General features: G+C 42.1%; 1 long non-coding RNA gene and 1 pseudogene across 1 annotated transcript in view; both read right to left on the bottom strand.

The window, feature by feature from the left end:
* Positions 1–24,713, bottom strand: part of LOC110211330 (uncharacterized) — a 55,765-nt gene extending 31,052 nt beyond the window's left edge. Inside the window, exons 1-3 of the long non-coding RNA XR_013484362.1 lie at positions 24,598–24,713; positions 18,397–18,474; positions 8,075–8,237 (exon numbers count right to left, since the gene is read on the bottom strand). This is a non-coding gene — a long non-coding RNA (uncharacterized LOC110211330). The remainder of the gene's footprint in view (positions 1–8,074; positions 8,238–18,396; positions 18,475–24,597) is intronic.
* On the bottom strand, positions 10,272–12,099 carry LOC110211329 (carnitine O-acetyltransferase pseudogene; annotated as a pseudogene).
* Positions 24,714–26,157: the final 1,444 nt, after the last annotated feature.

The following is a 26,157-nucleotide window of genomic DNA, read 5'->3' on the forward strand; positions in this document are numbered from 1 at the left end:
ATGGGTGTGCTTTTTCAGAGGTGTGCTTAGAGTGGGGGCAGCTGAAACTTTGCACCAGGACATCAGATTTAGAATAGGGGATGGGGATGTGGACTAGAGCTGTGATTTTGTCAGTAGGGAAAACTCTTGGATGAGAGAATTCCCCTAGCCCATGTAGTTTGGCACGTTTTCTCCAATTTATTGTTTTAGAACAGAAGTCTTAAATATGTGGCTAGGTCACAGGCCGCCCACTCCAAGTCACATTAAAATGTAATTGGGAAATATTTAACAAAATAAATACAAATCTATTAAAATGTAGATAATAGTACATTTTAAAACTAACTCAGTATGCAGCCCATGGGAATCCTTATGTACAGATCAGTGGCCCCTCTTTCTAGTTCAGTTTGAAACCTATGGCCTAGAGTTCTCAGAGGTTAAAACTTGTACAGGGTCACATAGCTGGTATATGTCCGAAGCAGGGCCAGATTTAGATGGCATAAAATTCGGAGGGTACAGACAGTGCCTGTAGTCCTTTAGAAGCAGAGAAATAACAGAATTTAGCCCTAGCTCCTTAGCGTGAGTAATCAGGTAAAAGCTACCAGACTGAAAAAGCTCAAGTGACCTTCTACCCAAGGCCACCTTGCCCATTAGTGACCTGAAATCATTGTCTTGTGATTCCTGTCCTCTTCCCCTCACATATCAGTTTTTCCCCTGTCCCCTTTCCCATATGTTGGTCTTGCCTTGGACATGGATTGTGGTGCCTTTGCACATGCAAAAATTTCTAATTACAGCTCTTCAATCTTCCACATACTTAGGCTGTACTGGCGGATGTGCGTACATTTCTGGGGAACTCAGATTCCAAATTCAAGAAGGATTTTGGTCTCAGAGAAATTTTCAGTGCCATCTACCTTATATCATGGCTGAAAAGTACCTCCTGTCTGAATGTCTCTGCCTTCCATAGTAACTTGGTGTTGGCTAGGGACAACTTCTGGGCTCTGCTTCTCCTGGGCTCTGCCCCACATCTGTGTCTACTGAGGCTGAGGAACTCAGGGCTTAGTGGATTTGCCACTCTATCTGTCATTGACCAAGTGTTGCCCCCTGTTTCTGCTTACCATCCTTCTCTGCCATTGTTCTAACTCTTTAGTTTCTATCCACTGTGACTGCGCTGCTTCCATTGTGGTCACCCCTGCTGCTGCCTCTGAGATATATAGTTTTTAAAAAGTCGTATGCCTTGGACTGATCTACACATATTTATTTTTGTTCTTGTAGAGCCCTACAGTATCCTCCTAGCTGACCCTCAAGCTGGTCAACTAAGCCATTGTGAGCCTTCTTTGACTTGTGCCTCCTCTGTAGAAGTTCCCTGACCCTAACTCCTAGCTAAGGAAGGATAACTGAATTCCATTCACTTCTATCCTGGTCTAATACACAGGCACATTCTTCCTGTTGTGGTTAGCACCTTCCACGGTTTCTTCTTGAAAATGGGGACAAACATATTCTTTTCCATTTGTCTTGTAAAGTCTTGTTATAACCCTTCCTCTACTAACCAGAGCCATGTAAATCACCCTGAAGCTCCAGCATTTATTGTACACTTCAGACAGCAATCAACAAGCATTTATTAAACACCTACTATGTGTCAGGCATTGTTCTAAGCATTGAATGATATTTAAAAAAGGATAAAAAACAAGATATTTGCCTTCAAGAAGTTATCATTCAAATGAGGAGAGAGAATACAAACAACTTTATATGTACAAGAAATGTAAAGTTTAAGTGGAATTTTATTTCAGAGGGAAGGCCTGTGTGTGTGGTAGGATGGACAACTGGGAAAGTCCCCTTGATGAAGGTGGGATTTGAATTGAGCCTAAAAGAAGCCAGGGAAGCCTGAAGGTAAAGATGAGAAAGAAGAGCATTTTAGGCATGGGAGACAATGAAAAGGTACGGTCAAAGGAATTTCTGTCTATGAGGCAGAGCAGGAGTAAAGTGTTAGGTGACTGGAAAGTTAGGAAGTGCTAGCTTATGAAGGACTTTTCAGGACAAGTAGAGCACTTTATATTTGATCCTAGAGGTAACAGGAAACCTCTGGAGTTTATTGGGGGGAGGTGACATGGTCAGACCTGTGCTTTAGGAAAATCATTTTGTCAGACAAGACTGGACTGGAATGGGGAGAGACTTAAGTTGGGGAGACCAACCAGCAGGCTGCTGCAGCAGTCAAGGCTTGAGTTAATAGGGCCTGCACCAAGATGGTAGCTGTGAAGAGTTTATATACACACACGCATGCATATATGCATATATGGGTATATATACCTTTACGGGCACATATACATATACATGTATGTCTATTTATGGACTACTTGTATCTGACCTGTGATAGAGCCTTCTGAGCTCATATTGGCCTGATCAGCCACAGTCAGACACCATGTACCTTAACCCGGACATAGTGATGTCATTTTGGTTTTCTTTGAGCACTAAGGACAACAACTAATCTTTCTATATGTGAAAGTGGAAACAACAAATTGGCAACAGACTGGATATTTGGGTTAAGTGTGACTGAGGAGCTGAAGATGACACTGAATTTTCAATTTTGGGTAACTAGGAGGATGGTGGTTCTCAAAGCAATAAGGATGTTCAGGAGACTGAAGTTTTCTGGGAAAGATATTGAGTTTTCCTTTGGACATGTTAAAATTGAAAAGTTTACAGGACATTTATTGTAAGATGTTCAAGTAGCAGCTGGTGATGTAAGACTAGAGAGAGGTCAGGGCTTGATAAATAGGTCTGGATATCATCTGCATAGAGATGATAATGGAACCCAAGGAAACTAATAAGTGGAGAATCTGTGGCCTCAAGGCCATGTGGCCCCTCTAGGTCCTCCAGTGTGGCCCTTTGACTAAATCCAAACTTCACAGAACAAATCCTTGGATTCAGTCAAAGGGCCACACTTAAGGACCCAGAGGGCTGCATGTGGCCTCGAGGCCACAGGTTCCCTACCTCTGGTATAAAGGAAGAAAAAGGTCTGGGATAGAATCTTGGGGGATATCCTCAGTGGGCATGACTTAGAGGAAGATCCAGCAAAGGGGACTGAAAAGGAGTAGTCAGACAGGTAGGAGGAGAACCAGGAGAGAAGAATACTATGAAAACCTAGAAAGAAGAGACGAACAAAAGTGTCAAGAGCTGCAGAGAGGTTAAGAAAGATGAGGATGGAACACTAGAAAGAATGAGAAACGTTGGAGGGGGAGGAGCAGGACTGTCAGCTTCTGTCTTCATTCCTTCCACTACAGCTTATTTCTACTTTACCTTGCCTTAATCACATTCAAATTTGTATCATTGTTACTTGTATAATTGTCCTTCCTTCCATGCCACCACCTCAGAGGCTGTGAGCCCCTTGAGAAGAGGGACTATATCATATCCATCTTCACATACATGGCACTTTGTAGGGCCTCACACATGATACCTACTTAAGAAATGTTCTTTGAACTGAACTAATTTGAATTGGATTGAGTTAGGTGTGGCAGTGGGGAATTTGATTTGGAATAAAAGATTCAGATCTATTAGTTTTAAGAAGGAAGCCTGGTTCTGAGTTTCCTCAGCTTTTCTGGAGGCTGAGAGATTCCTTTCTCAATTTTCCTGTTAGGAAATAGAGACCAGGAGGCATTCTCAGCCCTGACCTGGGGCAGGATGTTTACCCTGTCTCCATGTCCATTAGCACATGCCTCAGGTATGAGTTCAAGGCGTCTAGTTAATTCTAGGACTCAGGCAAGTGGGAATGTGAGGATCTCTGGATCTTTTCTCTTTGCTGCTGTGATCAGGTAACTGCTCTCCAGTTGCTGGGTAGGTAAATCCTCTCCTCCCAAGCTTAACTTTTTTTTTGCCCCTCTATGTTCTCAGAATAGCTGAGAAGGCGTTGCTCCCCTATTCTCTTGGGAATAAAAGAATGAGCAGAAGGTATAGCTGGTAAGGAACAAATGTCTCCAAACCAAGAATTTTAAGTCACCTTTGTGGGAAAAGGAAACTAATGATGCGATAAGTGACCTTGGATGTGTGTTTTTGATGAGGAGCCCTCTGTGTCTTAAGTTAATGTGATCAAAATGAAATATGCTTTCAGGTCTCAAATTGGCTCCTTACTTGTATAGATTTCAAGGAGCATAGACTCATGAAATCTTGGGTTGGGAGAGCCCTTCAAGGCTGAATAATTTACAACTTTTCTGGGCTTTTGATTTTCTTATTTGTAAAATGGGTGGGTTGGGCCATTTATGGAAGTCTTCCAGCTTTCAGACCTAAGATTATCTAATCCAATCCTGCTCAATTTTGGAATTTCATCTAAAAAGCAGGAGCTCCCAACTTTTTTCACATATGAGGATCCTTTGTAACATCAAAAAATATCTCTGAGGTTCTGCTTTGGCCACAATATAAAAGTTAGAGGTTTTGTTGTGGGCAGACATAATTGAAAGCAGGAATATGGTCTAGGAAGGTAGAGGGCATTGACTTTGTCTTCTGCACTAAGCTTTTGCTGTTATTACTTAACTTTCTTCATGGGAGCTCCTTCGTAAGAGCCCCATGGAACTCCTATACTTGTTTCTTTATACTTTTTTTTTCTTGACTGAGTCCTGATTTGAGTTTGGAGGACCCTCTACTTACTAACATCGAGTAACACATAGAACAGGGAGATGGGTGCTCTCCAGTGTTTGCTAAAGTCCTGAAGAATGTCCAGGGCAGAAGTCTTTCTTAGATGTGATGAGGTCTTTTAGGTGCTCTGCTTGGAGATGATACATTGTTAATTGCATTAATTCTTGGATCTTTGTGTGGCTTCTAAAGTGAGATAAAACAACAACAAAACAAGATCACACAGAGAGGAAGTGTCTGAGGCCAGTTTTGAACTCAGGTTTTCCTGACTCCAGGAAGATCCATAATTATTCAAAAGATTTCAGTCTTCAAATATATAATTGATATCATATGCCTTCTCAATGGGTGGAAGGGGCAGGAAGGCAGGAGAGTATTTGGAGCTCAAGATTTTAAAAGAGGAATGTTAAAAAATTTTTAATGTAATTGGGAAATATTTAACAAAATAAAAATATTTTAAAAAGATTTCAGTCTAAATATCTGCATATGAAAAACCAAGTTGATGAATAATAATTATTTCACAAATGCATGAAGATAGATAAGTCACTCTCTTAGATGTTTGGTAGGTGTATACCTTGGGCAGATTCTAAAGATGGACAATGAACTGGGCCCAGAATTGCACAGGAAAAGGACAGTGGGTTGGCTTGATTTGGGGGAATCATATGTTGGTTTTAATAAACCTAAACTTCTCCTGGAAAGAAAGGTACATTTCTTTTTGTTTTGTTTTTTGTGTGGTTTTGTTTTGGTGAGGCAGTTGGGGTTAAATGACTTGCCCAGAGTCACACAGCTAGTGAGTGTTATGTGTCTGAGGTCAGATTTGAACTCAAGTCCTCCTGACTCCAGGGCTGGTGCTCTATCCACTGAGCCACCTAGCTGCCCCTACATTTTTTTTAACAGTAACATTTTTCCAGGTATGATGTATGGCTACAAATCATGTAATATCACAGTCTCTAAAGAGTTAATGTGGTGACTCATCCAAAGGAAAAAGAATAGTGCATGGTGGTATTACAAGCCTGAAACCTGCAGCATGGGATGGCGAGAAGCCTGGATTTGTAATCAGAGGACCTGGGTTCAGCCTCTTCTTCTTTTACTTAAGATGGGTGACTTTGGGCAGGTTACTTAACCTCTCTGGGCTTCCTTGTACTGATGGATTGTACTAGATGATCTCTCATGATCCTTCTAGCTCTAGATCTATCATCCTATTGATCTATCAGGGCATCTAGGCTGCTCACTAGATAGAGTGGTGGGCTTGGAGTTAGGAAGACCTGAGTTCAAATTTGACTCCAGACACAAGCTGTGTGATCCTGAGCAAGTCATTTAACCCTGTTTGCCTCAGTTTCCTCATCTGTAAAATGAGCTTGGGAAGAAAATGGCAAACCGCTCCAGTATGGCTGCCAAGAAAACCTCAAGTGGAGTCACGAAGAGCTGGACACAAGTGAACAGCAAACAACATCAATCTACCAATGAAGAATTTTACAGTGTTAAAGGATCAATGAATCCCTAGAGAAATATATGATTGATGAAAAAGGAGTCAGGCTGGTCACACAGAAAGTTGTAATGTAACAAACCCTCTGGGGTGCTATTCTCCCTTATACTTCCCCTATAGCTTGGATTTCCAGAAGGTGGCTGCTCCCTCCCCTTCCATGGGTAGCCCTGTGGGGGCTGCTTCTATTACTGTAGGTCCCGAGTCTTTATGAACATGGCATAGTGAGCACAGTTGGTACAAACACACAGCATCTGTGGGAAGAGTGGGCTTCCTGACATTAGCTCCACTACACCTGGACCTTTTATATTTTGTATATGTAGTTGTTTACATGTTGTCTCCCCCATTAGACTGTAAGCTCCTTGAGGAAGAGGACTGCGTTTTTGACCTTTTTTTTTTTTAATATCCCCACTGCTTAGCACAATTCCTGGTACATAGCAAGCCTTTATTAATTGCCTGTTGACTGACTGACTTAAAGTGAGGTATGTTGTATGATGCACGCATAGCAAAGAGTGGCTTACAGCTCATGATACTGAAAGTATATCCCCAGAACTTTCACCTCATGAAAGTCCCTTTTCTCTTTGCAGAGTCCTTCCTGGGCACAGTGGATAGAACCCTGGGCCTGGAGTTGGGAAGACCTAGGTACAACTTTGGCCTCAGACACTTACTAGCTGTGGACACATCACTTAACTTCTGTCTGATTCAATTTCTTCATCTATGAAATGGGGATAATAACAGCACTTATCTCCCAGGGTTGTTGTGAGGATCAAAGGAGATAATTGTAAAGTGCTTAGCACATTCCCTGGCACCTAATGGGTGCTATACAAATGTTAGCTATTATTATTATTCTTTGCATGTTTCATCTCTGCTGAGCTGGCTCAAGGCTGGACTCCCAGCTTCCATTCCTTTCTGGAGTCCACAGTTGCCATTCTTGTCTGCCATGAGGGGCCAACACCCCCTGAAGCCGACTTCTCCCTTGGGCATCTGTCTCTCTGAATCTGCTTCTGCTTACTGCGTTTCTCTGCTGCCAGATAGATGGATTATCTCTACTTGCCCAGTAGTTTTGATGCCATGGTCAACAGAGGTGCAGAAGTCTCCTCCTTCCCTCCCCCTTCCCAGGGTTCCCTCTGCTACAAGTGAAGGGGTCTGTCTCCATAAAGCATTCCCAACCCTTATTCCTTGCATTTTTGAACTGGCTTGATATTTTTATGTGTAGGCCCAAGAGCCATAACTGAATCTTTCAACCAATCACATAATATTACCTTTTTGACTCAGTTAGAGAAGAGTTCAAATCTGATTAAAAGATCAGGGTATAGATGAATCTTGTAATCTAGTCTACACATTAAAACCTGACCATATATGACTACATTGTTGTGGGATTGTAGGAAAAAAAATTAGTACCTGATTTACGTTTTGCATTTGCATTCTGACCTTTTGGTGGGTTGATCGATTCTGTTACTGCATTATTTGAGGGAGGTATGGAACTCCGTCCATTTCAGAAGGATAAATAATGGAAAAGTCATATGCTTCATTGCAATCTCTGCAAGGTCAGGAGGAACGGAGAAGAGCATCCAGCATGTCGGGAAGACTACCTGGCCCTCCCCTCAGCCCCTACTCCCTAGTGACATTTTATAGGCACACACAGACAAAAGTTACAGGAGGAGAGAAGGCATGGATGGATTACATTTTGCATGGCTGGACACTGGAGAGAGTAGCCTCATCTGTACAGCGTAAGCTTCTCGAGGGCAGGAGCTATTTCACTTTTTTGTCTGGCACCTAGCACAATGCCTAGCACATACTTAGTGATCAATAGATGATTGCTGATTGATTAATTCATCAATGAGATCAGCAATCCATCAAAGAACAGAAGCAACACCTACTGTTTCTTTGTCCCTTCCAGTCTCTTTCCTCAGTGTCCATTCCTGGAGATTTTTGTGGTTATTTTTGTTCTGAATTTCATTTGCACTAGGAAATGATTTGAATGCATCTTAGACTGCTTACCCTCTCCCTATTCAACGAAGTGGCGTACTGGCAAGACCACTGGATATGGAGTCCAAGGACTTGGGTTCAAATTCTGGTTCTGCCATTTGCTGGCTATAATTCCTTTGCTGAATTTTCATTTCAACAAATTTTGATGAAATTCCTATTGTGTGCAAAGACTGTGCTAGAAAGAGAAAAGTGAAGTTAGTCCAGATGTCCTCTCACAAAGTCCCTTGCAGTTCTTAATCTTTGATTCTAAGCCTAGGCAAGACATAAGTTCTATCTTCATGAGACTTACAGTCACTCTAACTCTCAGGGCCTTGTATTTAAAAGAGAGATTTGTACAAGTTGAGCCCCACAGACCATTGCAACTCTTTAATATTCTGTAATTTTATTCCATTATTGTCAACTCAAGGGCAGCTAGGTGGTACGGGGGATAAAGCACTGGGCTTGGAATTAGGAAGATTCATCTTCATGAGTTTAAATCTAATCTCAGACACTTACTATCTCTGTGACCCTGGGCAAGTCAATTAACTCTATTTGCCTCAATTTCCTCATCTGTCAAATGAGTTGGAGGAGGAAATGGCAAATCACTCCAATATATTTGCCAAGAAAACCCCAAAAGGGGTCACAGTCAGACACAACTGAAATGACTGAACAAGAACAATTTGTCATCTCAACAATTTGTTGTCCAAGAGCGCAGAAAGCCTAGGAACAGCTTCCTGCACCTTGACCTCTGTAGGGGAAAAGCCAGGGCAAATGGAGAGAGAGAGTGCAGGGAAACCTGTCTCTTAATGGTTGGCTCTCTGATGGTTTTGATGATCTCTGACTGTTAGGGTAAGATTAACAGAATCTCAGAACAGGAGGGGACCTCAGAAGCTGTTTTGTCCAACCCATGCCTGGCAAAAAGAGTTTGTCCACACCATCCATAATAAGTGGTCATGCAGCTTTGTTTCAGGACCACAATGGAGAAAGAATCTACTGTCTCTCACGAGAGTCCATGCTGCATTTGGACTGCTCTAATTTTTAGGAAGTTTTTCCTTTTATCCAGTGAAAATCTGCCCTTTTTTTTTTAGTCTTCCAACATATTTCCCCTTTATTAATTCCCACATTAATACTGTATAATCTTTCACTGTGGTTCAGGAATCATAATGACAGAGCCAAGGGTCCCAGGGCATTAGCTACATCATCGAAGATAGTAACTGAGCCCTAACATGAACAATCAAATTCATACAAACCTATGGTGGGATGACGGGAAGGTTGACTGACTCCTCCCCTGTCCTCTGTCTTTCCCCTGGGGCTCCAATAAGGCTCAAATCTGTCTAGTTCTCTAAGACAAAGTCCATCATCCCCTGACTACCCTTCATAAATCAGGGATTGGGGTGAAGAAGAGGGCCAAAGCTTAAGAATGGACTATTTCCTTCCTTCCACCTTAAGGGAGGAGTAGTGCTTTTAAAAATGCAGATGTACAAGGCTGCAGGAGTATTATCTTTCACAGGCTAGCTCTTCTCCAAGACAGAGGATTTGGAATTGAGGCTCATAGCCAATGTCAGATGCAGCCCAGACCTGACCTAATAGCTCAAGAATTCCTATTATAGATGGTACCAGGGGGGCTTCTACCACCATGGGCTAGGGATCAGGGAGAATGGGGAACTCCTAGGATGGGAACAACAGGGAAAATGATATTATTAAAGGCACTTGACTTCTGAAATCCAAACCTAGCCCTGGTCCCAGTATACTAGGGAGAGTGGGGTAGCTGAGATACTTCCCACTTCTTCCCTCACAACTATAGCAGCTAAGGAAGCTGGATGGTGAAGGTCAGGCTAAATTTGGTGTGGCTCTGAGCTAGGGCTGTGGGGCAATGGATCCTTTTTGTGCTGGGCCCACATGGAGCTGTATCAAGATGGTAGGAAGAGTTGGGTGGGGCAGGAAGTAAGCCTGTATCCCAGGAGGGTAATGGAAATGAGGTTTCAGGAGGAACCAAAAGGTAGAGGAAATTAGATCTGATGTCCTGGGCAGTGGCGGAATTGGCTGGTGAAGATGGTATTATATGTAGTGCCAGGCTGGGGACCTGAATTTGCTTTATTGGGAAGTCCTTTTACTCCTGAGGCCCCAGCAGTTCAGAGGCCTATGTCAAGACAGACCCTATCCCTCCACTCCTGTCTTTCTCCCAGAATCTCTTCTCCTGAAGAAGAGATATCCTCATCTCAGACATGGCTCACAGCTTGACTCGTGGGTGTTTCTGCAGCAAGGAACACATTTCCCACAGGGCCTTCTCCAGGTACTGAGCAGGATGGGCAGCATTGGTCTTGGCACAGCTGTTGTAGACAGAATCACAAAGCTGATGTGCATAGCCACAGAGTTGTAGGAGACACCATAACCATCCGGTACCACCGGCCCAAAGCACATGCACGACACAGTTGGTCTTGGCAGGGACCTGGCTGGTAGAAAGTTTAAAGTGCAGGGGCATAGGATGTGTCCATGAAGATCTCAGGAATGCTCACTAGATCCTGGATGGCTTGAAGATTTAGGCCCAGTAGGTGGTGGTCAAGGGCTTCCCCTTGGATAGCGTATGATCTGTGTGTCATCACTGCCTTCCTCAGAAGATCTACCTTCATTTGCTCTATCACGTCAGTGTCATTCATGGGTTTGAAAAAGTTGAAGGAATTAACAGAATTGGAACAGATGGTGTCAGTGTGGCCCAAGTGGAACATTCGGAGTGAGACACTCTCATAGGTGGAACAGGTTTGGCCATAGATCCTGTAATAGGCCATCTGTAGGGCCACCTGGATGAAACCATCTGGGCTCATCTTCTCTGACTTGGGGAGACTCTTCCCAAAGTGATGGCACACTACACTGTAAGGTTGAGGTCCTGTACCATGATGATGAGGTTCTGCTTGGCCTTCTCAATGTCATCCTTAATCTCAGGGGTGTTATTGAAGCACAGCTTCTGGGGCATAGCTAGGGGAATCATGGGTCACCTCACAAGCTCTGGTTTCTTCCAGAACTCCATGATGTGGCCAGGAGTGCCACGATGGGGTCCCTCTGCAGCAGTGTGTTCATACATGAGACCACAGGAACCTTCTTCTGCTAAGATGAGCTGCAGAGTTTTATCAAACCAGTGGTTCTACTGTTTTGCTTGCTGTCTCCACCATGCAGCATCTGGCCAGCCACCTGACTCTTGTATATGTCCTCCAAGACCCATGGCATGGGCACATCCAGGCACATAGTGAAGATGCTCTTCTGCATCGAATGCACTGAAGCCTTGTTTGTTTTGTCTTTGAGGAGGTTACTGTAAGCCTTGGCCCAGGTCTTTCAGTGATTGGCAATGAGAATGCCAGTGGGCTCCTTCTTGGTCTGCAGGGACTAGTTCCAGATCTTCTCCAGTTGTTTGAAGATCTGATCTGCGGTAAAGGGTGTCCCATCACTGTGGTACACGGCCAACCCAGAAAAGTGGAAATCGTGCACAATGGTGATATGTTAGGGGGCTTAGATGTCTTGCTGTAGTTAATGATCCAGTCCTGCTTGGGGCTTGGAATTTGGCAGGAAGAGAGGCTCTGGTAGTACTGGTTCATATGCAGTGGCTTTCCTCCAAGATATTCCCCTGGCAGAATCTCATTGTCAATCACGGCCTTGAAATCCAAAGCTCCTTCTATGAGTTTGGCTGCAAACTGAAGCTGACCCTGGGAATCTACAAAGTCTTCTTTGGGTAGCACCAGGCCTGAGCTAGAGTGGATCACCACAGGTTGTCGGTCCTGGAGGTAAGCAGTCTTTAGCCACCACTCAGCCAATTGTGAGTCTTCCTGGCTCTTCGCACTCCCCTACACCTCCTGAGCCTGGAACTTACTGCATGGTGTCAGTCCATTCCTCATTGTTCACAATGGGCTGCAGGATCTGAAGGTGGTGGTCTGGCTTCTGCTACAATGGAGGCACCTGGCAGTCGAGGCAGGGAGTTCTGATATGCCTGAAACCTGGCATCTTTCTCAAGCAGCCTGGCTTGAGGAAGCCAAGGGCTTGATCATGGTTCTCACCTCAAAGGCCAGCATCTTGATGACCTGAAAACTACCCACTCCACCCACCTCGCAGCACCAAAGCATTTGAGCCTCCATAGATTTCCCAGGGCCTTCCCCCTTTGCACGCACTCCTCACTTCAGAGGACTGCAGGTCACCTGCCCCTGCCACTCTGGGCCCAGGTAGGTGAGGCATTCCCAGTGGGGCCTGGGAGGAAGAGGGACTGGGGTGGGGCGCTGGGACAGAGGTGGAAAGGGCCACTTGAGTAGCTGGCTTTGGCGCAAGCGTTTACAACTTCTACTCCTTCCTCCTAGTTCTACCCCCTGAGGCTTGGGAGACAATCTAATCCACCTTACACATATCACAGTGGAGGGGATCTTAAAGATCATCTGGGGCAGCTCTCTCATTTTACAAGGGACAAAACTGAGGTAAAGTGACTTGCCCAAGGTCACAAAGCAGCTTGTGAATTTTCCCTGTTATGGGTGGGTAGGTGGGGTCCTATTCTGGTCTAAAAGGTCAAGTCTGTCATGTGAGAGCTATTTTGGGAGGAAAGCTGATAATAAAAAGCAGAAAACTAGAGTCTAAAGACAGAGCTGGAGCAAAGGTTATTGCTCTCTCTTTCCCCATGCCAATTAAGCCCAGCCTTTATCCACCTGTACCTGGCATCTCTCTGGGCAGCAGGGAAGTTCAGTGTATTAATCACACATGGATGGGTTCAGTTCTCCTGGATGGTGGGAAGAATCTGATGTATGAACCAGCCAGAGGCGAGGGGGAGAGGAGGGATGAATGAGCCAGTCTGGGAGTGAGAGGAGGAGGGAGAGGGGGCCAAGTGAAGCAGACTGGGTGGGAAAGTGGGGAGGGGAAGAAATGGGAGGAAGCTTCCTGAACTGGGTCCCAAATGCAGAGGGAGGGGGCAGAGAGGAGGAGGCTGAGTAAGCCAGGCTCAGGAGCATATGGGTGGCCATGTACTTGAAGACTCCGTCCATATGCTTTATTTCACGGTCCATATGCTTTCTGTATTTTTCTTCCTGCTTCCCCTTCCCACTCCCCCCTTTGCCACATTAGTCTAAGGAGTGATCACAGACAGGACCAGTAGCTAGAAGGTTGGCCAGGAAGAATCTTCTTCCCCCAAACTATATCCCCTACCCACCTGCCCCTGCACCCAAATCCTAGGCATAGTCACTCTTTGGGGCAAGGTCTAGAAAAGCACCTGCCAAATGTGTCATCCTTCCCACAGGGTGGTGTGCAAAGTCATTATCAGCCATTAACATCTGGTCTGGGATTCGTTTCTCAACCACTCAGTCTGATGGGAATGGGACACAGGATAAGCAAGTTTTAAGGAGAGTAAGAGGAGGAGCTACCTGAAGGCAGCAGATCTGAAGATAAGAAAGTCCTGAACAGTCTGGGGTCAAATTATACACTCTCAGGGTTGGAAGGGAGTTTAGAGATTATGCGTCCAAATTCCTACTCCATGTAGAAATCCTTTCTACAATATTCCTGACAGGTGGTTGTCTAGATATGTTGAACACTTCTAGTAAAGGGGAACTCACTACTCATTTTTTTTTAAATAGCCTTAATCATTGGGGAGGACAGACCCTGGGCAAGTCATTTAACCCTGGTTACTGCAGTTTCCTCATCTGTAAAATGTGCTGGAGAAGGAAATGGCAAACCACTCCAGTACCTTTGCCAAGAAAACCCCAAATGGGGTTGCAAAGAGTCAGGCACAACTGAAAAGAAACAGAACAATAACAATCTTTATATTATTGAGATAAAATCTATTCTCCAACAGTTCCCATTGGTAGCTATTCCATTAAGAACAATATAGAATTAGTTCTCCTTCTCTTCCTCATGATAGACCTTCAGATATTTGAAAACTGCTACCATGTCCCCTCCCTCCATCTTCCCCAGGCTAAATGGCCCCAGATTTTTAAATTGATCCTCACGTGATGTGGTTTTGAATCCCTCGACCATTCTGATCTGCTAATGTGTTCCAGTTTGTCTATTCCTCTTGACCTGTTATAATATAGCAATGTTCCAAGCAGAATGCACTACTAGAAATATGATCTAACTGGTACAGAAGACAGTGAGACCATTACCTCCCTTGACCTAGACGCTGCCTATCTAGGATCCTGGGGTTTTAGAGGCAGAAAGGACATTCAAAGGCATCTTATCTATCGCCTTCATTTTACACATGCGGCAACTGAAACCCAGAGAATCCAAGTGACTTTCTGAAGATGACACAGATAGATAGTGACAGAGCCGGGACGACAACCTAGATTTCTCAATTCTCTGACCACATTTTTACAGTATGTCATGTTGCCTCACACTGCTGACTTGAGGTCAGCTGAAATCCCCTGGCCTTTTTCAGATGAACTACTGCTTAGTCCAGTCTTCTCATCCTGTGCTTGTGTAATTGACTTTGAAAAAGATATCGAATTTCAGTACTTTTATATTTTTTCCTACTAAATTTCATCTTGTTAGATTTGGCCTATTATTCTATCCTGTATATAGATATTAGAAAAAGTTCCTTATCCAATGAATTAACCATTCATTTCAGTTTCGTGCCTCTTGGAAATTTATTAAGTATAAATTCTATATCTTCACCCAAGTTATTGTTAAAAATGTTCAACTGGATTTGGTCACATAGAAAGAGACCTGTGGTCTTCCACTAGGGACATCATTCTAGATTGACATTGATCTATCAATAAGGATTACTTTGCTTCAGCCATCTACAAATATACCTGGCTATACTGCATTACTATTCTACAAGGATATCTTAAAAGACTGAAATATCTTGCTGAAACTGTGTGGTACTATAATTGTGATATTCTTTTGATCTATCATTCTAGTAACACTACTTAAAAATAGAATAAAGACAGTCTCTCACACAATTTGTTCTTTCTAAACCCATGCTGACTTCTAGTGATAACTATTTTCTTTTAAAAATACTCATAAGTCATCTATTTAATAATTTGTGCTGGCATTTTTCCAGAGGTCAAAGTAATGTTTATTGATCTGTAGTTTCTGGAATGCACCATTTTCCCATATTTATAAATTGGAGCAATTGACTGTCTCCAGACTGCTGGCACCTCTTTCACTCTTTCTAATTTCTAAAAGAACACCAACAATGGTTCTACAGTAATATATTCGTTTTTTCCCCTCTTAGTAAATAAGTAAGCTAAGATATAATTCATTTGAATCTGGATTCAGATTTAGATAGCCAAGTATTCAACTTACTAACTTCTTGCTTATCCTAGGCTTAGTTCCACCTTAACCATTAAATTTCCTTTTACCCTTTGCAGGCTAAAAAAAAAAATTCTCCATGAAGAAGGAGATGGATGCAGACTATATAAATGTGCCAAAATTTATTAAAGGTATATCTGGAGGGAAGGTATAAATTGATATTGTTGGTTAAGAATTTAGATAAAAATGCACTTTAACTAATCTCATTTGTTAATTTGTATAAATGAGAAATCATTAAAAGAAATCCATTTAGAGCAAGGTTTAAAGAAATACATACTCTGTAGCATACCAAATAACTTAAATTGCTACTAGTCCCCACTGAACAAAAACATTGGTTGCAACCATACTCTGATTTGCTTCCCAGAGGCAGGGATGCTCATAGGCTATGTTCCCTTGACTCATTTCCTATCCTAGCCAAGAAGCTTGGATATGACACCACTGAATCTGTATTCACTACCTATGTGATTGTGGATAGGTAAAGGTCTGTCTATTCTTTGGTTTCTGTACTGTAAAATGAAGGGATTAGACGAGGCTCCAATATCCAGTCCTATTTATAAAAACTCAGAAAGATATTCAGAGGCTGTCTAATCCAACTTGTACCTATGAATCCACCTTCTCAACAAGGGGTTGTCCAGTTAACTCTAATGAGGGAGGCTCCATTGTCTCTTGAGGTGGTGTGCTCCCTTTTTGGAGAGCTCTTTAGGAAGATTTCCCAATATGAAGTCTAAATTTGCTTCTCTGCAATCAACTACTTGAACCCTTCTGGAGCTGAGCAGAAGTCTAATCCTTCTTTGGCCAAACAACCAATAATTAATCAATAACCATTTTATTGAGGTCCCATTATGCACCAGACACTGTTCTAGGTGCTGAGGATTCAAAGGCTTGCCTTTCTTTGCTTTACACATTTCTAATATATTTTGCCCTTATATAGTAAATATTTCTAAAGTTTTTTAATTTGCAAATATTTATTGTGTAAAAAATTTAATATATAAAGCAATCTCTTTACTTAAAAATATAAATATTAGCTATTATTTCTGTTATTATCCTAAAGGCAATAGGGAGCCATTAGAGTTTATGATGTAGGGGAATGACTTGATCAGACCTGAACTTTAGGAAGATTATGAATTTAGGAAGAGGATGAATTGAAATAGGATGAGACTTAGGAAGTTATAGAAGTAGTCCATATGATGGAGACCCGAACTAAGACAGTAACATTGTGAGTAGCAAAAAGGGGACGGATATGAGATGTGTAATGTTTGAAGTTATAAGATTTGGCAACTGATTGGCTATATGGTATGGGAGAGAATGGGAAGCTGAAGATGATGGTGAATTTTAAGCCTGGGTACCTGTACAGATAGTAGTGCCATGTAGATTTCTGAAGAAAAAAATTCAGAAGAAAAGTGGTTTTTTTTTGGGTGGGGAGGGAAGATAATGTGGTACTTTTTTTTGGCAAGGCAATATGGGTTCAGTGACTTGCCCAGGGTCACACAGCTAGTAAGTGTCTGAGGCTGGATTTGAATTTAGGTCTTCCTGACTCCAGGGCCAGTGTTCTATGCACTAGCTGCCCCAAGATAATGGGTTTTGTTTTGGTTGTATGAAATTTGAGATACTTAGTAGGCATGCTCTTTCAAATATACAATGGGCAGTTAAAGATGTATGAGAGAGATTAAGGCTAGACTTATAGATTTAGGAGTCGTCTGCATGGAGATAATAACTGTACCCATGGAAAGTGATGAGGCCACTAAGTGAGAGTGTATAGAAGAAAAAGAGAAGAGAGTTGAGGTTAGACTTTTGAGGTACACCTGCAGTTAGGAGGTGTGATATGGATGAAGAACCAATAAATAAGAAAAATAAGGAGCAAACATGTAGGACAGCAAAGAGAACTGTGCATAATAATCCCCAAAGGAGAGGATATTTAGGAGGAAAAGGTGTCAAACACTGTCAAATGGTAAAGAGAGGTTGAGAAGGATAAGTATTAAGAAACAGCCAAGACATTTAGCAAGTAAGAGATTATTAGTAACTTCAGAAACAGAGGTTTCCCTTGAGAGAGGAGGTTAAAAGTCAGATTGTACAGGGCTGAGAGGAGGATAAAAGGAAAGGAAATGTAGTTTGCTTTTTTTTTTCTGAGGAGTTTAGTTGTGAAAGGAAGGAAGGGTATAGGCTGAAAACCTGGGGGGATGGCAAGGTATAGGGCAAGGTTTTTAAGGATAGGGAGGTGGGGGCAGCTAGATGGCACAGTGCATAGAGCACCGGCCCTGAAGTCAGGAGGACCTGAGTTCAGATGTGATCTCAGACACATAACACTTACTAGCTGTGTGACCCTGGGCAAGTCACTTAACCCCATTGTTTAGCCAAAAAAAAAAAGGATAGGGAGGTGGACATGTTTGTGGGCAGTAGGGAAGCAATCAGTAGATAGGAAGAAACTGAAGATTAGAGAAGAAAGGGATGAATGTAGAGGCAATTTGCTAGAGTATATGGGAAGAAATGGGATAAAGAGTACATGGGGAAGGAATGGGCTTGGCAAGGAGACTGGAGTAAAGGAAGCGGGAATAAGGGATGATACCAAGAGTATCTGAGTTAAAGAGAAAGAAGAAAATGGAGATCGTAGTGAATTATCTCTATAAAGGGTCTCAGTAAAGTATGAGGCAAAGTCCTCAGTTAAGAGAGAGTGGGAGGAGGAGGTGATATGGGAAATGAAAAGAGAAGAGAAAATCCTTTCTGGGTAATGAGATAGAGAATAAACGGAAAAAAAACAGGATTATCAACTTCAGTGTGGACTTAAAATTAGGTAACAAATTTATAGCAAACCCTGTTAACTTGATAGAGTAACACATGAGTAGGGCAAGAGGCTCAGATGGTAGGAGTGATCCAGAGTTGGGGCTTGGCAAGGTGTGAATGTGGCTAGGACAAAGGGTCAAGGGATTTGAGAGTAGAGGTCAGTATAGAGATGAACTGGACAACCACAGATGATCACGACAAACCTTCAGATACTTAAAGATAGCTACTATGTTCTCTGAAGTCTCTTTCTCTAGGTTAAATCCTTCCAATTACTTCAATTGATCTTTGCATATGTTTTCTAGTACTCTTACCAGTCTGGTTATCTTTCTCTGAATGCTTTCAACTTGTCAATATGGTGCCCAGAACTGGCGCAATACTCCAGCTGTGATCTGACCAGAGCAGAGTAAAAAAATGACTATGTATTCTTGCATTCTGGATGCTCTTCCTTTCTTAATGCAAACTAAGATCATTATAGGTTATTTTGGCTGTTATATTGTACTATTGATTCTTATGCAGCCCTTTAGAACCTTGAGGTTTTCTTCTTATAGACTGTTGTCTAGCCATGTCTCCCCATCTTGTAGTTGTGAAGTTAGTTTTTGGAACCCAAGTGTAGGACTTTACATTAACATATACATACACATATACATATACATATACATATACATATACATATACATATACATATACATATATATATATATATATATATATATATATATATACACACACACACATACATATTTAATTTTATTTCTATTGAAACTCATCTTAATAGATTTGGTTCATTGTTCTATCTCACCAATAACTTTTTGGATCCTGAACCTGTCATCCAACATGTTAGATATCCTTTCAAGTTTGAGCCTATGAAATTACTAGAATCAGTAAGGTCTCAAACTATGTCTTTCCTTTATCTTTCCTCTTCCAAGGCAGAACAGAACAGAAACTATTCCTTTCTTATGCCCTCTCTGAAACTTTATACTAATTTTCTTCCAATCAGCTGTCATGGCCAGGATGCCTGCGTTTCTGTGATGAGAAGCTCAGATTTTGGATAAATTCTAGGCTGCTTGACTAAAGCAACACTCCCAACTCCCAGCAGATTTAAGTTTTCTTTTATGAAAAGACATCTTTTCTACCCACTGAAAACCTCAGTTATCTTGAAAGAGCTGAGCTCTCCACCCCACCCCAATACTTTAAAAATACCTTGAACATAAAATGGAAGAGTTTTAAATGCTGTGTTTGCCTCATGCCTGCTCACAAGAGATAGGCAAATTGGTCTCCAGATAAAACTGAATGATCAAATGCTTAACAAATCACAATTCCCTTTTATTTTAATGAAGAACAGGTATGTTTATAGTTCTTGCTTTTCTTTTTTTTTTTTAATTTTCCAGATTCTATTTGTGCCTACCTGATGATAACAGCCATATTTGTCTAGGCCTTTAAGAATGGCAAAGTGTTTTATTAAATGATCTCTTTTGATCCTCCCAATAACCTTGTGTTATTCAGTTGTTTCAGTCCTGTCCACCTCCCCACGACCCCATTTGAGGTTTTCTTAGCAAAGATATTGGAGTGGTTTGCCATTTTCTTCTCCAAATAGTCCTGTGACATGGGTACTATTATTAATGACATTTAATAAGTGAGGAAACTGACGCTCAGATAAAATTTTAGGAACATATATATTTAGGGACTTCAAAAGCCACTAAGTCCAATCCTGTCATTTTACAGATGAAGAAACTGAAGCTCAAAGAGGTTAAGTGACTTGCCCTGGGTGATATAGCTAATAAGTGCTGAAGGCAAGATTTGAACCTAGACCTTTGTGACTTATCCAGGGTCATATAGCTAACTAAGGAGGTATTTAAACCTGGGTCTTCTTGTCTCCAAGTTCAACACTGTCCACTATGCTATGGTTGTTTACATGATGCCTTGTATAGGGAATCAAAAAGTCACTGGTTGGGAGAATTGAGACCTTAGTCAGCAGAGAAAACATGTTTTAGAACAAGAGTTATGAAGAGTAACTTTGGATGGAGACGGGAGGATGGCAGGATTCAATCCTGAACTAGAAGGAACAGTTTGGCTGCTTACACACCAGAAGCTTTGTACTTTATGGGAACGTTAGAACACTGAAAGGTTCTACATTTAGAATCCATAGGCACTGCTAGGTGGTGCAGTGGGTAGTGTGCTGGGCTTGGAGTTAGGAAGACCTGAGTTCAAATCTGGCCTCACATACCTCCTAACTGTGTCATTCTGAACAACTAATTTATCTTCTGTTTGCCTCAGTTTCTTTATCTGTAAAATGGGATAAAAATAGCACCTGCCTCCAGGGTTACTGTGAGGTACAAATGAGGAAGTCATAAAGTGCTTAGCACAGTTCCTGGAACATAGTATGTGCTATACAAATGTTAGCTATTATTATTATCGTTATTATTTTTAGGCAGGCCAATGTGAGTTCTTATCCAGATTATCTAGTCCATCTCTTCCATTTTTCAAAAGATGAAACTGAGTCTCAGGGAGCTTTCTACTATCTATTTGCCTTTTGCCATCTAAGTGGGTCAGAAACCTGAATGTGAGATGTAACAGTCGACTGGAATATGCCATATCCAGTCCTTATTCTAACTTGTTTTAATTCACTGCAGTGAAAAATGGGCTTGCATCCTACTGTGAATTTAAATACTTGCAAGCTAGGGATAAATGGATCCAATGACTCATTTATCTTTCAGCCATTAATTAATAGTGGTTAATTGTAGTTATGAACTGCTCTATTCTGGGATCCAGCATCCATACATTCTCTTTAATGCATTTGGAGGAAGACAGAATCAGTGTGCTGTGGAATGAGAAAAACAGAGCTCAAGCTCCAGGTCTCTACTCCCTCCCCAGTGTGGAAATAAGAGGCACCATATTTCCAGGAAAACCCTGAGCCTAAATGAGGTGGACCCAAAGTATGCTCCTCAGGTCATTTCCCATGAACACTCGTTTTGGGATGCCATATTGTGTGTAACTCTCACAGCTAAATCTACTCTAAGAACCTGGCAGCAAAGAGGGAAATAGGTAGTATTTGATTTTTAGATAGTACTCTGGGAAACTCTTTAATTCTATAAATTGCACAGAAGGCATTGACTTGTATTAGTAAAGGGAACTCCCCATGCCTGAGAAATCACACGTCCAGCCCCTATCCTTATGTCCTTAGCCTTTTCATTCAAAAAAGGAGTGGAACCACAGATTGCCAGAGCTGGAAGATCCCATCCAGCCCATTCTAATAATTTTGCTGAACAGAAGATTGAGACTTTGAGAGAGGGAAGTGACTTCTCTTTAATTTACCTGCTTTGTCATAATAGAAAATTTAATTGATCTTCATTATTTCTCTTAGGATCAGAGATTTAGAACTGGGCTGAACCTAGAGAAAATTATATAATCTAATCCTCTCACAATACAGAAAGGGAAACTGAGACCCAGTCAGGTAAAGCAATTTCCCCATAGTCACACAAGTAGTAAGTGACAAGAGTCAGAATTTGAACCTGGGTCCTATGACTTCAAAACTAGGACTGTTCCCATTGTTCGGCAATGTTTCTTGATTTCTCTTCTGTATGTGACCATGTCTTCTCTCTGTTTACAAGCTACAGAGATTCAGGCATGCCTATTAACTTTTAAAATAAAACAGCCACCAGGTGCTAAATATTTTTGGCCACAGTAACTCATGAAGAACTGACTGTTAGTGTATGGACCTCATCAGTGCTGGAAGTGTTTTCACTGGTGGAATCATGGATGGTTTTAAGTATCAAAGAATCAGTAGAATATCAGCAGACCTGCTTCTTTTTCTGAGGAAGGTTTTAATCTTCCTAGAACAGAAGTTTCTGAAGTTGTTGTCACTGGTGACATGAATAAATATGATAGGTAGGTAATTTTGGTGAGAATTTAAAATTGGAGGAAGCCATGACCACTAATAGGGCAGCTAGCCCAGTAGATAGAGTGCTGGGTCTGGAGTCAGGAAGACTCATCTTACTGAATTCAAATCCAGCCTCAGACACTTACCAGCTGTGTGACCCTGGGAAAGTCACTTCACCCTGTTTGTCTCAGTTCATCATCTGTAAAATGAGCTGGAGAAGGAAATGGCAAACCACTCCAGCATCTTTGCCAAGAAAACTCCAAATAGGGTCGTGAAGAGTTAAATATGACTGAAAATAACTAACAATAACCAAAAATGGCCATTAATAATAAATGAGTAAACAGAAAGAAAATGCAGCACACACTTTCTGACCATCTCCACCCCATGCTATCTTCACATGCTGGGGATCATCCTCATCTCCTCCTCTGTCCTCCACACATTCTTTCCCCACTTCCCACTAAGAACATTAGAGAGATGAGCTTTGACCGTGTCTTTCTTGGAATCTGAGCTCTTTGCCATTTCTTCACAACATATTGCCTGTACTCAGGCCATCATCCTTACCTTCTCCCCTCTTCCCTCCTTCTCACCAGGGGACTCTGCCCCTGGGATTTTGAGCTATAGTCATGTCTTGCCCAGAGCCATTGTCATGCCATGCTTCCCTATCCTCTCTCCACTTTGTTCATTTTCCTGCATTAGAATGTACACACTTTAAGGGTGGGGAACTATCTTGTTTGTATTTGTATTCCCAGCATTTAACACAGTGCCTGGTACTTGGTAAGTGCTTTATAAATCTGTCTGTTTGTCTGTCTGCCTGTCTCTGTCTTATAGAAGGAAGACAGTGAGCAAAGACATAAAGAAAAATAAAGTAAAATAAGACAGGAGACTCAGAGGAAGATGTATGTCTCAAACTTTTATGTGATCTAGTTATAGTATGTGACTGAGTCATTCACAGTCAGTAGTTATAAGGTCTGTGTGTGAATATGCCCTTCTTTCTCCCATCTCTTTATGAGAGACAGAGAGAGAGAGGGAGAGAGAGAGAGAGAGAGAGAGAGAGAGAGAGAGAGAGAGAGAGAGAGAGAGAGAGAGAGAGAAACAGGGAGGGAGAGACAGAGACAGAGACAGACAGAGACAGAGAGACAGAAACAGACAGAGACAGAGAAGCTTGCTGCTCAGGAGGAAAAGAGAAGGGTGGTTAAGAAATGCTTCCACTAAGCAAGGGTTTTATTGAAACAACACTGGGAAAACATTTCCCCACCTGCCAGGCATGGAGAAGTCTCTGCCAAGGTTCATGACAAGGGAGAACGAGAAGCAAATCAGTCCAGAAATATGAAAAAGTCCAAGATTGGGAGTTATGATTGTTTCTTGAGGCAGGCCAAGCCAGAAGCTATATACGGGACTAGGCATGAGTGGACAGACAATGAAAAGTCTACAGCAGATAACAACAGGAGCAGTATAATGGAGAGAGATGATGGACTTGTTCTCAAGAAGAATTAGATTTAAATCCCACTTCAGCCACTTACTAGCTGTGTGATCTTGGGCAAATCACAAGTCACATGGGCTTCAGCTCCTCATTAGTAAATGAGGGGATTGGTGTAGGTGGCTTTTGAGCTCACTTTCAATTCCAAATCTGTGATCTTCTGACCATGGCTGTGACCCTGAAATTTCTACTCTTTCTCTATCACTCTGGCTGCAGAGGAAAGTTGCCCTTCTTGGATTATGAGTCTGCTTTCCAAACAATCTTGAGTTGGGGGTGGGCAAGGAACAGATTAGAACAACATTCTACTCATTCAGAAATGTGTCCTATTGTCCTTTGTGTTCCTTTGCTGGTCTTTTTTTTTTTTCCAGTCCTGAATATTTTATTGTTTCAATACTGTTTCTTGTTCAAGTCTGTTAGAATGGTGAGCAGCTGGACACTGAGGCCTGGATTAACTTCGGAAGTGTCTGGTTTCTGACTGGTTGGAGAATAAGACAGCCAAGATAGATAAAGTGATAGTAAGAGCTACTATGACTTAAATCCCAATCATGGGACCAATGGGTTACCATATGAATTTGGTCATTTCCTCCCTAGTACTCTGGCATGGAGGAAAAGGCAGAGCTCCATCACTAGCCAGAAACATTTAGTACCTTCTCAGTCTTAGTATTGTAAGTATGAGGCTGTCCATAGTCACTTTGAAAAAGCACATATTTATAAGTTAACAAACTTGAATCAAATGTCCAAAAGTGTTAGATAACAAAAAAAAAACAGGAAAATTTGTAAGTAACAGTCTAGTCTTTGTCTGTATACCGTGCTAGGTAGGGTTTGGAGCTCTGTGGGCTATACCCACAAGCTATACAAAGAATAACAAGAATAACTGAAATTCAGAGTTATGCCCCAAAGAATCCTTACTTTAATGTAGCTGACAAGTAGTTGAACCCCTCTTTGAGGGGGACCCTACAATCTTCCAAGACAACCCATTCCATTTGGGGATAGCTTTTATTGTTAGGGAGATTTTTGTATTACACCTACATTTTCCTCTCTAACTTTTACCTGTTAATGCTGGTTCTGCACTCTGGGGTCAAACCAAACCAGTGTTGTTGTTGTTTTCTGTTCTACATAAAACCCATTTAAATTCTTGAAGAGGGTTTTCAATCCTACCTCTCTCCTTTCTTAAGTTTTCTCTTTTTTCACGCTACAGATCCATAGTTCCTCCAACTGATCCTTATATGACATCACTTCAAGGCACTTCATCAACTTGGTTGTCCTCTCTCAGTTGCTTGGGTGCTGTCTACCTTATCTATTTTGTTCTGTTACTATGGCAGCTGGAATGGAGACCAGTACTACAGAAGTGAGTCTGACCAGGCGGAAGTATGGAACTCATATCCTCCTATTTTACAAATGAAGAAAATAAGTTCCAGGGAGCCTGTGATTTTCCTATAATAGTTCATTCTCATGAATCTTTTTCAAATTTACCTAAGAAAGGTGAACATATGCAGCTGGTGAATCTCGCAAAAGAGGTGGTGCACCTGGCTTTTCTGGACAATGGATTGAACATTCCTTTGAGTTTTCCATTTGGGTATCTTGAGGTTCTTTTTGGCCTACTGAGACAGGGTGATTCAGTCTATACTGTACCAGCTAACCAACTGATAGGCTGTTTCCACTTAGGGAAGCTGCTCATAGACCTTATCCAAATTCCCAGAGGAGTCCTCTTTTGGCAATGTTAGCCTAATTGTTTCTAGATTGAGTATTTTCATGGAATAGCAGTCCCCGTGTTCCCTGAATTAGCATGCTCACTGAAGGATTGAAGATGGTGATTAGGCCCGACAGTGTCAGTGTTACAGGGACTGTCGACGGAGCTGCGGAACTATGCTGGGATGGCCGCTAGATTTATTTATGCGGAATGGAGACATATGGCCAGAATCATCCACTCTCTTTCCTCAGTAATTAAAACATCTGGGATCACCAAAGGGCTTTAAAAGCAGAAGAAAACCAAAAGTCCCTCTCCCACCTAATTAGTCCAGGAGCTGTGGCTTTTACCTATGTTCCCAGGATTACCAACTACAGGGCATGACCCTCTGTCCCTCTTAGGCCTGAGTAAAAGTTGGCCCTGGTGCTTCTCAGAAGGGACACAAATCCAAGAAATTTGTTTTCATGGGATTTTATTTTTCCAAAGACAAATGACTTGGGCTTCTATCTGGAAAGGAGTCTGGAGTGATTTAAAGTGAAAGAGCCAACCTACCAAGGCTAAATATTCAAGATTGCTCGGGGCCTGGGGAATGGATTGCATAGAGGATTGGTAATAGGATATGAAATTTTTTGTCATTGGGATGCAGGCTTGACCTTGGCTCCCGTCAGGGATGATGAAAGTTGTTATCCTCTGATGGATGCTTCTTGGCTTGGGAGGAAGGAGACATTGGCTTTCTGCTACTTCTCCTGGTCAGCTGTCCCTGTCCCAACACCTCTGAGACAAATGGGGTTAATTGGCCCTGTCTCAGCCACCTCCGTAGAGATGTCAAGGTTTAAAGGGCTGGCCCCTGGGAAGAAGTTCACTTATCAGAGGAGTGAGGCCTTGCACTGCTGGGGCCTAGCAAGCTATTACCTCAGCTCCTGCCCCTGACATGGTAGACAAGGCTTCTCCTTACACCTATCTTGTCTCTCAAGTTCTGCATACTTTGCCTGTCCTTATGAAGAAGTATCCCATTTCCCAAAAGATCTCTT

The sequence above is a fragment of the Phascolarctos cinereus genome, unplaced genomic scaffold, assembly GCF_003287225.1.
Source record: "Phascolarctos cinereus isolate Bilbo 61053 unplaced genomic scaffold, phaCin_HiC Scaffold_2;HRSCAF=192, whole genome shotgun sequence".
Taxonomy (NCBI): Eukaryota; Metazoa; Chordata; class Mammalia; order Diprotodontia; family Phascolarctidae; genus Phascolarctos; species Phascolarctos cinereus.